The sequence below is a fragment of the Sinocyclocheilus grahami genome, unplaced genomic scaffold (genome assembly GCF_001515645.1).
Source record: "Sinocyclocheilus grahami isolate Dianchi unplaced genomic scaffold, SAMN03320097.WGS_v1.1 scaffold84.1, whole genome shotgun sequence".
NCBI lineage: Eukaryota > Metazoa > Chordata > Actinopteri > Cypriniformes > Cyprinidae > Sinocyclocheilus > Sinocyclocheilus grahami.
Genome location: NW_015505263.1, coordinates 1,946,915 through 1,960,265, shown reverse-complemented (window position 1 = coordinate 1,960,265; position 13,351 = coordinate 1,946,915). Strand labels below are relative to the sequence as shown.

The 13,351-nt window shown below is 36.3% G+C and overlaps 1 protein-coding gene across 1 annotated transcript in view; it reads right to left on the bottom strand.

Moving 5' to 3' along the window:
* LOC107586600 (kinesin-like protein KIF26B) overlaps nucleotides 1–13,351 on the bottom strand; it is a 49,010-nt gene that overhangs the window by 25,345 nt on the left and 10,314 nt on the right. The gene's annotated exons all lie outside the window — the stretch shown is intronic.

Here is a 13,351-nt window from a genome sequence, read left to right as displayed (position 1 = left end):
CACATCTCTGACAATGTACAAAATGCTGTAGATCTTCTAATGGATTCAGGAGACATATCAGTGCTGCAAATCATTGTTGTGGAACATGGTCTGGTTCGCTTACTGATTTTCAATCAACAATTACATGACATCATCTGACTAATGGTATGCTGCTTACATACCCGCTATCTGAGCATGCCAACACCAACATATCGGTCAGACAAAAGCCTCTTTCACAGTTGTGCTGGTATTTTAAAACTGATCTCGGATTCTCAAAATAAATATTTTGGTGTTTTACAGATGAAAGAAAGTCACACAGGTTTGCACTAAAATGGGGGTGAGAAAATGATGACAGAATTTTCATTTTTGGATGAAGTAAGCCTTTAATGAAAGAGGAAGATTAAATTAAAAGTTAGTGGCCTGTTTAACCCTCATTATGTTTGCCTTCAGGGAATGTTAGATGTGACGGCGAGAAATGTTTTGAATAAAAAGGTTTTGAACATTTTCCAGTTACTAAATTATACTGATCATGTGGTGAATACCAGTGTTATAATTAACAAAATGTTTAACCATTAAAAAAAATTTTTGTTAATTGAAATAAAGCTGAAATAAAAAAAATTATTACATTTTATATGAAAAACAAACTTATTTTAACTTGCTAACACTTTTTATCTAAATACAGCTAAACATCTATATACAAAAAAAAACATTACAAAACATATTAATACTAAAATAGTGTATAAAAATACTTATAAAACTAATTCAGACTGGTGCGGATGTCATTGCATTATAATTTAAAATGATAAACTGTTTAGAATTGACCGGTTCTAAACAAAAATCAGTTTAGAATTGACCAAATTAACCCCACACTCCTGAAAACAACCACTGTTCAGCCAACTTTCCATGTTCCAAGTCAATGTTTATGTATGCTACAAGAAACTAAAGCAAAGACTTGCTCTCATTGCTAGTTTATAGGTTGTAATCATATAAAAGCCCTTAAAAATGTTGGTCTCTGCAGATGTATTTCCTTCATCAAGATCCTGTAAACTATAAACATGTAAAAACCTGGAAAGCGATGTAAGGACAAAGTCGGTTTTTGCAGTACCAACATATTACCTGATGTTGCTTTTGGCTAATGTGGTGTTCGTTTTGTAAGTGGCTTCATTCATATCGAGGTTTCACTGGTCATTCATTACATTTCTACCTTCCTCTGAGTGTACACAACATATCCATAAACCTTACAAAGACGCTGTTTAGTTTGACATCCCTAAGCTACCTCTTTGCCTTGACAATTATCCTACATCAACAAACCCAGAGGTCTCTGCAGGGACCACCTCTCTATCTGCCCCCACAGAACCCACTCGTGTCTTTGGACCTAAACTGCTGCCAACCATGCGGATGAGGAGGGACAGACAGACGGCTATTGATAAGGGCACACAGTACGCTTTCAGTCCCTTACACATGAATTTGAGTTTCAGACAGCAGGTTCAGTGTAGGCAGGAAGGCAGACGTGCTGTCAATATCTGTCAAAGTTTCATTCAAACTCAACTGAATGGACAAGAGAAGTTTGAAAGCGCACACAGCATGAAAACCCAATCCAAACAAACCTGATCCGTTTCAACATGAACATCCTGACCAAAAACACGCTCAACACCAATTAGAAGTCGACCTCAAACAGTTCTTTAAAAGTCGTTACACTATAATAACTATATAATAACTATGTATCAAATTATTATTAGTTTTCCTCTGGAACAAAAGTACTAAAGATCTAAATTAGGGTGACAGCATTAAATGACACCATACATTTGCAAAACATATTATAAAAAGCATAAAATGATATGAAAAATATAAATATATTTACACTCATACATTGTGTATATACTTTATATATATATATATATATATATATATATAAACTACTTAGGCATTTTTTAGGCTTATTACTGATGCAACAATACCTATCCAAGTTATACATCTGTTTTTCTGTTTTACCTTAATTTTGATTCAGCCAAGAGAGTCATAAAATCAACATGGTTCTCGATTGAAATTGAGCAGCCTGTTTTTACACAAATTAGCTAGAAATGGATGCAAGCCAAGGAGTCAACAATACTTTATATATATATATATATATATATATATATATAAACTACTTAGGCATTTTTTAGGCTTATTACTGATGCAACAATACCTATCCAAGTTATAATAAAACACATCTGTTTTACCTTAATTTTGATTCAGCCAAGAGAGTCATAAAATCAACATGGTTCTCGATTGAAATTGAGCAGCCTGTTTTTACACAAATTAGCTAGAAATGGATGCAAGCCAAGGAGTCAACACAAAAGCAAAGGGAAAATCTGTAGTTTCCACTTTCGTAAATGTCCAGTGTTTTCCAAAGCTGAACTGGTTTCATTAAGAGTTGGGTTTTGTGCCATATTTTTTATGGAACTTATTTGTTACAAACTTATTGTGGATGAAATGCTGCACTTATCCCACACACGATTCAACGTCTGTTTTTCATCTTTAAGCGATTACATAGACAGCATCTTACAGCTGATAGACAGTTCCATCAGATATATTACTCCACTCATTACTCCAGTCTTCAGTATCACATCTTCAGTGTCACATGATCCTGAATTTATTGATTGGTTGGTTGGTTGGTTGGTTGGTTGGTTGGTTGATTGATTGATTGATTGATTATTAATGTTTAAAACAGTTGCGCTGCTTAATATTTTAGTTGAAGCTGCAATCTTTGGTAACACTTTACTTGAAGGGGTGTGCATAAGACTGACATGACACCTTCATAATCATAACATGACACATGTCATGAATATGAAGGTTTTTTATGCATGTTTATGACAACTGTCATTAAGTGTCATTCGCTCAGTTATGTCATTTTTAATGCAAATATGACATTATTTGACCTAACCCTACCCCTACCCTTACCCCTAACCATAGCCCATAACAAAGACATCTCAAACAATGTCAGCTTTGCACTAAAAATTACATAACTGAGCAAATGACACTTAATGACAGTTGTCATAAACATGCATAAAAAACCTTCATATTCATGATATGTGTCATGTCATAATTATGTAGGTGTCGTGTCATGATTATGAAGGTGTCATGTCAGTCTTATGCACACCCCTTCAAGTAAAGTGTAACCCAATCTTTTTTTTCAGGATTCATTGATGAATAGAAAGTTCAAAAGAACAGCTTTTATTTCAAATTGAATTAAATATAACCAGGAGGGTGAAGAACATGTCAGGTTCATGTACTTTTTGATAATTCGCAACAGCCACGAGCCATGAACAAAACAAACTAAACCAAACAAAAACAAACATGTCAGTGAATTTAATTATTGACTGACATCTGCTAAACACCTTATTATGAGGAAATTTTACAGTCCAGCTCAAAATGATAACTAAATTTACTGAGGCATGTGGCAGTAAATAACAACATATTTCCACTCTGATCTCTGTTACTGGCTCAGATTCTGCTCTGTTCCTGGTTGTGTTTCACACAAGAGTGAAATCACAGCTCTCTAAACCCACAGCAAAACACCTCCACTGCCAAACATTCATCACTCAAGACCCGTCCAAAGGTCTCTGGATGGGCAGCCACAGTCACACAGCATGAGAAACCCCAACATTAATCTCCTCAGGCATCACAGAGAATATGGACAGAACCACATGTTTGGAGAGACAGAGAGAGAGGCTCTGCACCTGGAATACCACATTCTGCAGGTTATTTCCAGGAAATAAATGACAACATAAATTGCTTTTGAAAGAGTTCAAGTCATATTTAAAAAGACACAGTTGTGTGTGCATTGCACATGAGCAAGACACATTACCTTTACTGCAATTAAAGCAATAAAGATCACTAAGAAAAGACTAATAATATATTGAGATCATATGTGTGAGTTGAGGCCTTAGATTTGCATCTATTGTATAGACGTTTATGTAACCACATATCAACGCCAAACACCAATTTGTCTTTTATGACTTTTAAAAAACTACGCATAGACCCAGCCAACACACCTATGTGGGGCCCATAGGAGTTGCAACTGGGCTGATATCTGGGGCCCACCTGGGACCCAGCTAATTTTGTTTCCATGGTGGCCCCACATGGGTTAGCACAGATGGGCTGATGATGGGCCCTTGATGGGCTCTATATAGGGCCCATTTGGGTTAACCAGGTAGCTCCCATTTGGTGCCTACATGAGCCTGCCTACATGGGTTAGAGATGGGACCCAACTAGGTCTTATGTAGGTCTCTTATGGGCCACAACAGGTATACATATGGGCTAATATATTTGTCTGTTTGGGTTACCTTATTTTACGTTAAACCCCTAAACCCAAACATTACATTAAATCCACTTAAGGTTGAATCAAAACTGAAATTATCAATCCTAAATCAAATTCTTAGTAACCAAATTATCAATTTATTTATGTATTTGATCATTTCAGGCCAATAATTCATGATTAATCTTAAAACAAAATTTCCCCACACTTACATATGCAACAAAGATGTTTTACTGCTGTCATCTGATCATCTTCTCATTAATGTTTGCATGATATTTCATATTTCATGCTACATTGGAAATTAAATTCCATCATTTAAAGAGTGTAAATTAATTCTCTCACACAAATGAACACATTAGCTTTAATGCTTCACATCACACCGTCTAAACTGAAAAACTGCAATAGCAGCGCATTTTCATGCAAAATAATTAGTGCAATTAATGCAAAATAACTACATGTTGTTAGCATATATTGCTCAATCATATGCACTTACAGAGCTAACTTAAAGGCACTCTGAGCATCTAAATCAGCAGATCTAAACAATATAATCAGAAATCTTAAAGGTGTGTCTCGGCCTGTCAATCATTCAACCAAGTTTTGGAGAAACTGCATGTGCTTGAAGAATGAGTGGCTGTGGAAGTTAGCAAAACACTGCTTACAGCACCTTTAACAAGCATTTAGGACCCTATTAACATATCATTTATTGATAATGTGCCTCACTATCCGAGTGGGTGTTTGCTCCAGGGGATTTGTGAACTATTTTATACTGCAGCAAGTGTGGTTTCACCTCTGGTTAGCCTACACAAACCCAGCTGCCCTAGCAAAGAGGATTGTGGTTTAGAGAAAATCATCTCGCTTTTGCTGTCTGGATCTACCTGCTGACACGGAGGTCCTCAGAGAGCTCAGAGTGCACATAAATACATGCCCTTCGGAGTCATTTCCACAAATCTCCACCTAAGCGCTCATGGGAAAGCACACAAAGAAAGAAAACGTAGACTCCATTTAACTGGCTCACTAATGCCTGGCCAATCTAACTCACCGATTTAAGTCCACTACAGCCACTTAGACATCCTAAACTCCTAAATCTTTAGTCATTTCCATATGAGCCCTGAGTTCATTATTCAGCAGTGATGTCACTTCATTCCCTCATTACTGTGCTGGAGGTTTTTAGATGGTAACTTTCATTTTGCAAAAAAGTCTCCTGGGTTGGGCTGCACCAGCCCATATATGAGGTTTAGTAGCTACTAGCAAAGACGTTAGATATACCAAGACACTGCACTCATTTTATTATGAATAGGAGAAAATGCAACACGCAATATAGCGGAATAAGCTCTGGTTATTATAGAAAGAGCCAGTGTATTGAGATGCTTGCTTGCGATTGCATATGTGCATTGGCTAATGGTGCATTAAACTATTTGAGCACAAAAAACAACATTTATTGGACAGTTCATGTCAGATTTTGATTTGAAATATGTTTAAATGTGAATGTCACAAGCAGTTTTTGAAATTTCAGGAGTTCCCCTAACATGTAGATAGGAATTGGTCTTGGATGCCCAAAATATCTACCCGTGGTGTTGCAAATAATAATACTGACAACAAACATAGGAAATTCTACTTATTTATTATGACTTATTTTATTTGACATGCACATGCTTTGATTAGATCGGGTTCGTGTTGAAGAGTAAAGTCATTTATTCACATAATGTTTTCTCTCATAAAATGTAAACGAATTTACATGTAAATATCATCAATATCACATATTTTTTAAAGAACTGAAGTTTGTCGAGTAGCTTATTGGTGCAATTCAATCAGTCTGCTGTTTTACTCCAACCATTACTCCTGGACGGAAGCTTTCGTTTATATGTATACTTACATCTCATTTAAGTTTAGTGGTCAAGCCCAAATATATTTTGTTGTGTGCAAGTTACATCGCAACTAGGTTAAGTTATAACTTAAAGGGTTAGTCACGGAAGAGAAGAAATTGTTGAATAAAGTCGTTATTTTTGTTTTCTTTGTGCACAAAAAGTATTCTCGTAGCTTTATAAAATTACGGTTGAACCACTGTTGTGTTGCATTGCTCGCAGGGTCAGAAAGCTCTCGATTTCATCAAAAATATCCTAATTTGTGTTATGAAAATGAACGAAGGTCTCACGTGTTTGGAACAACATGAGGGTGAGTAATTATCATTTTTGGGTGAACTAGCCCTTTAAGCACAACTGGTGCAACCTGCCCATTTTTTAAACGGTTTCTGGTGCAGCAAACCTTTTTCAATCACACTGCATCAATGAAAAATGGTTGGCGTTCAGATAATGCTAATGTATGCATGACGACACAGCACATGCCTCATTTGAAGTCTTGACATGTAGATCCATACCAGTGATTGCTGAGCGTGCATCCTACGGAGAGAAATTGCATGTCATTTATATGCTACACAAGAGTAAAAACCCCAAAGATCCTATAATAAGATTGGACAGGCTGCAGATGTTTCTCGGCATCAGGTAAATTTTCCGCTCTCATACGAGACACCGATTTGGAAGCCATCAAAAAACGATTCAACGGTTTCAAACCAAATCCATGTCGGCACCCCTGATGTTTGTTTGCTTTCAAAATCCAGATTAGGAGCGAGAGATAGATGGAGAGAGGGAAAAACTGAGATCACAATCACTTAGGTCTCCTTTCCACTAAATGCTATCTACCTGCATCTCATTGCCAGAAAACTGCCATAAATCCACGCTTGGCCAGCAGCTCTTTTTGGCCATGCACCCCTCAGAGGAGGGATGAATAGGAAATTAGAGCTCGCAGCAGCCCAGGGATCTGACACAGGAAATGGAGCTAGTCATAGAGTTCTGCTTTTATCGTCCTGTAATAAGTTCCAGCTGGCTGCACATTGAGTGCGCACCAGTGCAGTATATGAGATCAGTGCACACTATGGAATACACACTCGCCTTTAGTGGGGCAACCAGGATTACAATCACAGATCAGTTTCGGTTCAGTAATAAGTGTGTTCAATGTGCTTACACTCAAAAATGCATAGAAACACATCAAACACATTGGAGCTGGTTAAAAAAAACAGTTTGATGATTAATAATTGCTATCTTCATTTGAATGATCTTTATACTGATTCTTAAAATCCTAAACCGATCTATTCCAGTGTTTCCTGCATTGGTTTTCAGAGGTGGTGCATGAACAAAGGCATGCACGTAACTGAATCTACCACCTTATATTTTATGCCGATAAAAAGACTGTGAAATAATGTCTTTCTTTTTAGTTATCCTCACTGGGTGTACACACAATTATATACAGCACAACCAGTATAAAACGATTCACAACGATTCAAGTTCCTTTAGTGAATCAAAAAAAAGAGTGCAAACAGTGTAGTCTAATTCACGAGCAAAGGACTCTTTTCTTTTTTTTTTTAATTAATCATTTTTTTATGTTTGGTTAATCGTACAAAAAACAAAAAAAGAAGTTACTGTTTGAATCTGTCGGATGTATCGTATCAATATCATATAATCATCAGTGATATGATATTTAATTAAATCTTTTTTTTTTAAATAATGAATATGTTACTTGAATATGTATATTTTGCAGAATGGACATAAAATAAAAAGTAAATATAAACAAATTAAATTGGCCTTAAATCAAATCAAGAAATTTGTATTTATATTATATCCAACCCTAAAAAGCATTACTCTAAAAAAAAAGAAAAAAGAAAAAAATGGAAATACACAGCAAATTTGTATTATATCTCCTTTATTAAAACAAATTTTATTATAAAATACTAAACATCGCTGATATTTAGGGATTTTATCCGAACATTAACAAGAAGTAATTAAAAATTATTTCATATTTGATTTCCTATTCATTCATATTTTGCTATTATATTTACAGTTATATTTACTCCTTTTGAAGATGCCTTTATCCAAAGCAACTTACCAATGAGACATTTTTACAGTAAAGACATGATGTGCTTCACAGTCAGGTTAGAAAACTATGCAGAAAGGAAATCTCTTTCTGAACTGGCCTCACATCATTCCAACTACACAAATGTCTCCACTTGCCAATAACACAGGGACAAGCAGCAAGATAAACAAGGACAATAAATGGCTAAGTTAAAGCTATTTTTGGCAGCCAGCATTTGGAGTTTGGAGTCTTGGAATAAGGATATACCAATGTTTTTTTCCCAAAGCTGACAAATCCAAGAAAATGCTAAACTATTTCAATCATGACGACGTTCTAAAGATTTTGGCATGGTGATGGATATGACAGTGTTAATGTATTTGGTCTTGGATATAGAATAGATCTGCTACGCTGCTGCTGAATTGCTGCTGCTGTTGGTTATTGCTGTAGTTGTAGATTATTGCTGCTGCTGCAAGCAAGTACAGGAACATGCTACTGCCAATGCATATGGCGATACGGTGCCATGAGTATTTAAGGCATACTGATGCTGCACAAATAGCATACAAAATAACCCGTAGCAGATCTATACAGGTGGAGCTGGGGAAGGTGAAGGGTATCAGAGAAACTCTGAAAGCACGCTGGAGGAATCTCAAGTGAATGCTAGCCAGCCATATAAATGCAATGCAGTACGCTCATTGGCTTACTGCCTTGTTTCATGACTGAACTATATATTTTAACCGATAGCGATAATGAGTGCTCTCATTGAAACAAGCAACAGGCTATAGACACTCAAATCTCAGACATATCACTCTCACCAGACTGCAAATAAACAACAGACCTCCAAGTTTTTGAGGCTAAATTCCTTTGCGGTTTTGTATTTAGTTGAACTGTACCGCTGAGCCTCAAAGAGGTCACATTTGGTGTCACAGCAGTAAATTTGCCTGAAGTCAATTTAAAGATAATTGGATAAACCAAGAAAAGAGGTCTTCATCCACAGATCATCCACAGTATATAGACTGTCTCCACTCTTGGCTTTCCAAAGTGCTTTCTGATCCCTCTACGATCTGTTCTTCATTGGCAGGAACAGAGGTTGTCCATGCTGAAAAATTGCATCAATTAACCAACACACAGATAATCTCAACAAGAAATCTTATCGCCGACAAACCCTCCTCTAGTTGTTTGAGTTAACTCGGCCATGATTGAAAAGACTCGTCTTTCCTAACACAATTTGCCGTAATAGATTAATGAATCTCAGCTGAGTGCTGCACTTCCCAGTGAAGATATTCATTTATAGACACTGACCCGACTGGATTGATGCGGCAGGGTGACCTCTAATGAAAACAGGCATCTACAAATAGGCCGAAGACGTGTGTTTGTTTGTGCGGGCCGGGGGTCAATGTCAGGGTAGAGATGAGTGATTTAGACAATATCACTTACTGACACAAGGATCAGCACTGGAGTGTTTGGGAGAGGACATAATCTTGCCTGTCAATCCTTTCTTTTGCGTTGGGTAGAAAGGGTCAATATGAGCTCAGTGATGAATGTGTTTTCACTGGACACTGTTAACGGTCAATCATCTCCTCTCTAGAGTTCTCATTGATGGGGTGAGAGCGCCAAACAGACACCTGGAGTGATTAACAACCTCCATTTAGAAATGAAAAGCATGAAACGATATACATCAGCTATAGAGATGAATTACTCTTGAGAGCTTTTAAATGCATCTGTGTTTTTATGGCAAATGCAGCACCGACAGGCCGAACAGCAAGGTCAGCTTCGTATGATGGGCAGGTAGGGAAGATTCTGGATGGGAAACACAGCACAACATACTAATTCCACACACAGTCTGTAATAGCACAGCCAGAATCAATCTGCACACGCAATTCCACGCAGTCGCCTTCAGTATACAAGTAACAAGGAATTGTGAGGATGTTGTAGCTAATTAGACAATATTTATAGCACCAACCACTAACACGCTGCTTCATTACGCTGTGACCCAATGAGGCTATTGTAACCGAATGCTGGAAATCTTCAAATGTATTCATTACTTGAAATTTATACTGCTTTATATTTACATAGAAGCAGTGATTTCATTAAATTCTAAATACTTACCTTAGTAGACAGACAGACAGACAAACAGACAGATAGACAGATATTAAGCAGCACAACTGTTTTCAACACTGACAGTAATCATAAATATTTATTGAGCAACAAATCAGCATATTAGAATGATTTCTGAAGGATCGTGTGACACTGAAGACTGGAGTAATGATGCTGAAAATGCAGCTTTGCCTACACAGAAATAAATTACATTTTAAAATATATTAAAATAGAAAACAGTTCTTTTAAATTGTAAGAATATTTTACAATATTGCTGTTTTTACTGTATTTTTAATCAAATAAAAAGCATAAGAGACTTTCATAAACTATAGTTTCTGTCAATGGATGGATGGATGGCACCATAATAAAAACCACCTAATGCTAGTCTTTTTTTTTTCTTTTTCAAATAAGCGACTTTGACACAGAGAGAGCGATGGAGGACAGAGAGAAGGAACTGAAAGAGGGGGGCGGGGCTTGTCTGCCTGTCACCTCCTTGATTGATTGGACAGATTGTGGGGTTTCATTAGGACTCTAAGCACACACCCACTGTGAGATCAGTAGGGAGGACGTGTTGTTCATTCCTCCACACAATCACAAGCACTGAAGAATACACAGGCAATTTATGATAAACGGACCCAGCAAATTAACCCCTGAGAGTCACAGTTTGATATCCAACAGTGTTAGTATTCATACAGTCCCCTGTTCTCTAACTTGACATATCACAACCACTGCTCTCATGCACATAGATCAACAGAGCTCTATGGGTTATTTCTATAACATGTTTTAAATGGCCTGTTGTTCTACCAACCACACATTAGACTATAAGCTTGAGCAGAGGATGCACGTCAAACATCACCCCACAGAGCAGGCTATTTATTTCATTTTCTATTGCCTTCACTGATCAGTGGATTTCAATTGACCCTGCTATTGAGCTGTATTTTATTATGAGTATTTGAAATGATCCGAGGTCTGCATGGCCCGGCTGCCTTCCTTCCTTTCCTCTGTCTTTCTCTCTCGTGACTCTATACCTGACAAGCTGCAGTGTTAGAGATAACACACAGTTTAATACACAACCCACACTGGGTCTCAACCGCTCAAATTGATGCTTATTTAACACAAACCGCCTCATCCGCTGTAGGATTCTGACCCTGACCGGCAGCACTACAATATACTCTGCTGGAGCGGAGTTTATATAGTTTAGTAAACCAGCTGGTAAATAGTCAACCCATACAGAGCAACCAGGAGACAGCTATCCTTTACTGATGGAAAGAAAACTCCAATCTGAATTAATATGCCCTGTTGCTATGGTGATGTGCTTTTTCTAAAGGGATTTTTGCATCAATTTACAATCAACATCATAGTATGGATACTGAATATAGCATATTACACATGGAGACATTATCCACCTTCCCTTATCGCCAATTAACAACAAAATTAAAAGATGTAATTAGATAATTTCTGAATAATAAAGCAAGCATGAAATGGTATTTATGACTTAATATATATGATAATGTATATTAACTTCCGTTATATGAAACAGAATATTCAGTGGAAATCCTAACAAGATTTGATTGGATCATGAAACGCTAGATATAACATCAATCAGCAAATTTCCATATATTAAAAATAACAAAAAACAAAATAATAATAATAATAATAATAATAATAATAATAAATATATTAATTTTATATAAATATATAAAATATAAAATTTTATCTATTTATCTATTTTTTATTTATTGTATAGAATAAATATTTACAAATAAATACATATTATTTATTAATATAATTTTTTATTAATTTATGTTAATATTATCTATCTATCTATCTATCTATCTATCTGTCTGTCTGTCTGTCTGTCTATATATCTGTCTGTCGTCTATCTATCTATCTATCTATCTATCTATCTGTCTGTCTGTCTGTCTGTCTGTCTGTCTGTCTATATATCTGTCTGTCGTCTATCTATCTATCTATCTATCTATCTATCTATCTATCTATCTATCTATCTATCTGTCTGTTTGTCTGTCTGTCTGTCTTTTCCATGTTTCTGATTAATTTATGAACAAAAGATAAATAATCATAGAATGATGTAAATGTTTTTAGGGTGAACTACCTGTTTAAATAAGAATTGGAATGAAGATTAAATGAAAGACAAGGCGATTTGGCATTATAATGGTTAACTGAAATTGTTTTCTAGTTTATTTTTGTTTCATAGCTGAGCGATCAAAGAATGACCCAATGGCAGCTTCTGTCCTTTACTCTTGAAATACCGGCCTCTGTTGTGTTTATCTACAGTATCGCTGTGTTATTTTAAGGTAGCATAGCCTCTGACTTCCCAAGTCAGCGCTGACAGCCGTAGGCTGAAGAGAAGGGCCACATATTTGTGTGTATCATTGTGTGTGTGTGTGTGTGAGTGTTTGTTTTTAAGGAAACGGCTCATGTGTGAGTGCTCTGCATGCCAGTTTGTAATTTTAAACTGAATATGATGAAAACAACGCCCACAGGCATAGAAATAGCGTAAGCCCTTGATGACAACACAAAGACTGTGTGATTGAGCGTGTTGTGTGTTGTGTTCATTTAGCAAATGTGCATGTAAATACAATCACTGCTGAGAGAGGCAAATAACTGTCAGTGATTTTCCACTATCCATATTTAAAGACAGCAAGAAATCAAAATTTACTTGACTAATAAATGCCCCTCGTTTTATTTTGCACGATCGATTAGTGCATATTATTTTAAAGTACATTTTTTTAATAATCTTTCATCAAAGCGTAATTTTGTCTACCTCTAAATTGACATTTCGTTCTCAGATAGATAGATAGATAGATAGATAGATAGATAGATAGATAGATAGATAGATAAACGACACACAGATATATAGACCGACAGTCAGACACAGCTAAAATTTGGACTGAGAATTGAACTTCTGGCCATTTAACGAAGGAAACTGAAATCCAATTTCAGTTGACGTCATAGGAAATAGCAGCCTATTTGGACACTTCTAACAAACTGAATTGAATTTACCCAAGCTGGCGCACAGAATACCATTATGAACTGCAGATTTGGACTTTCAGA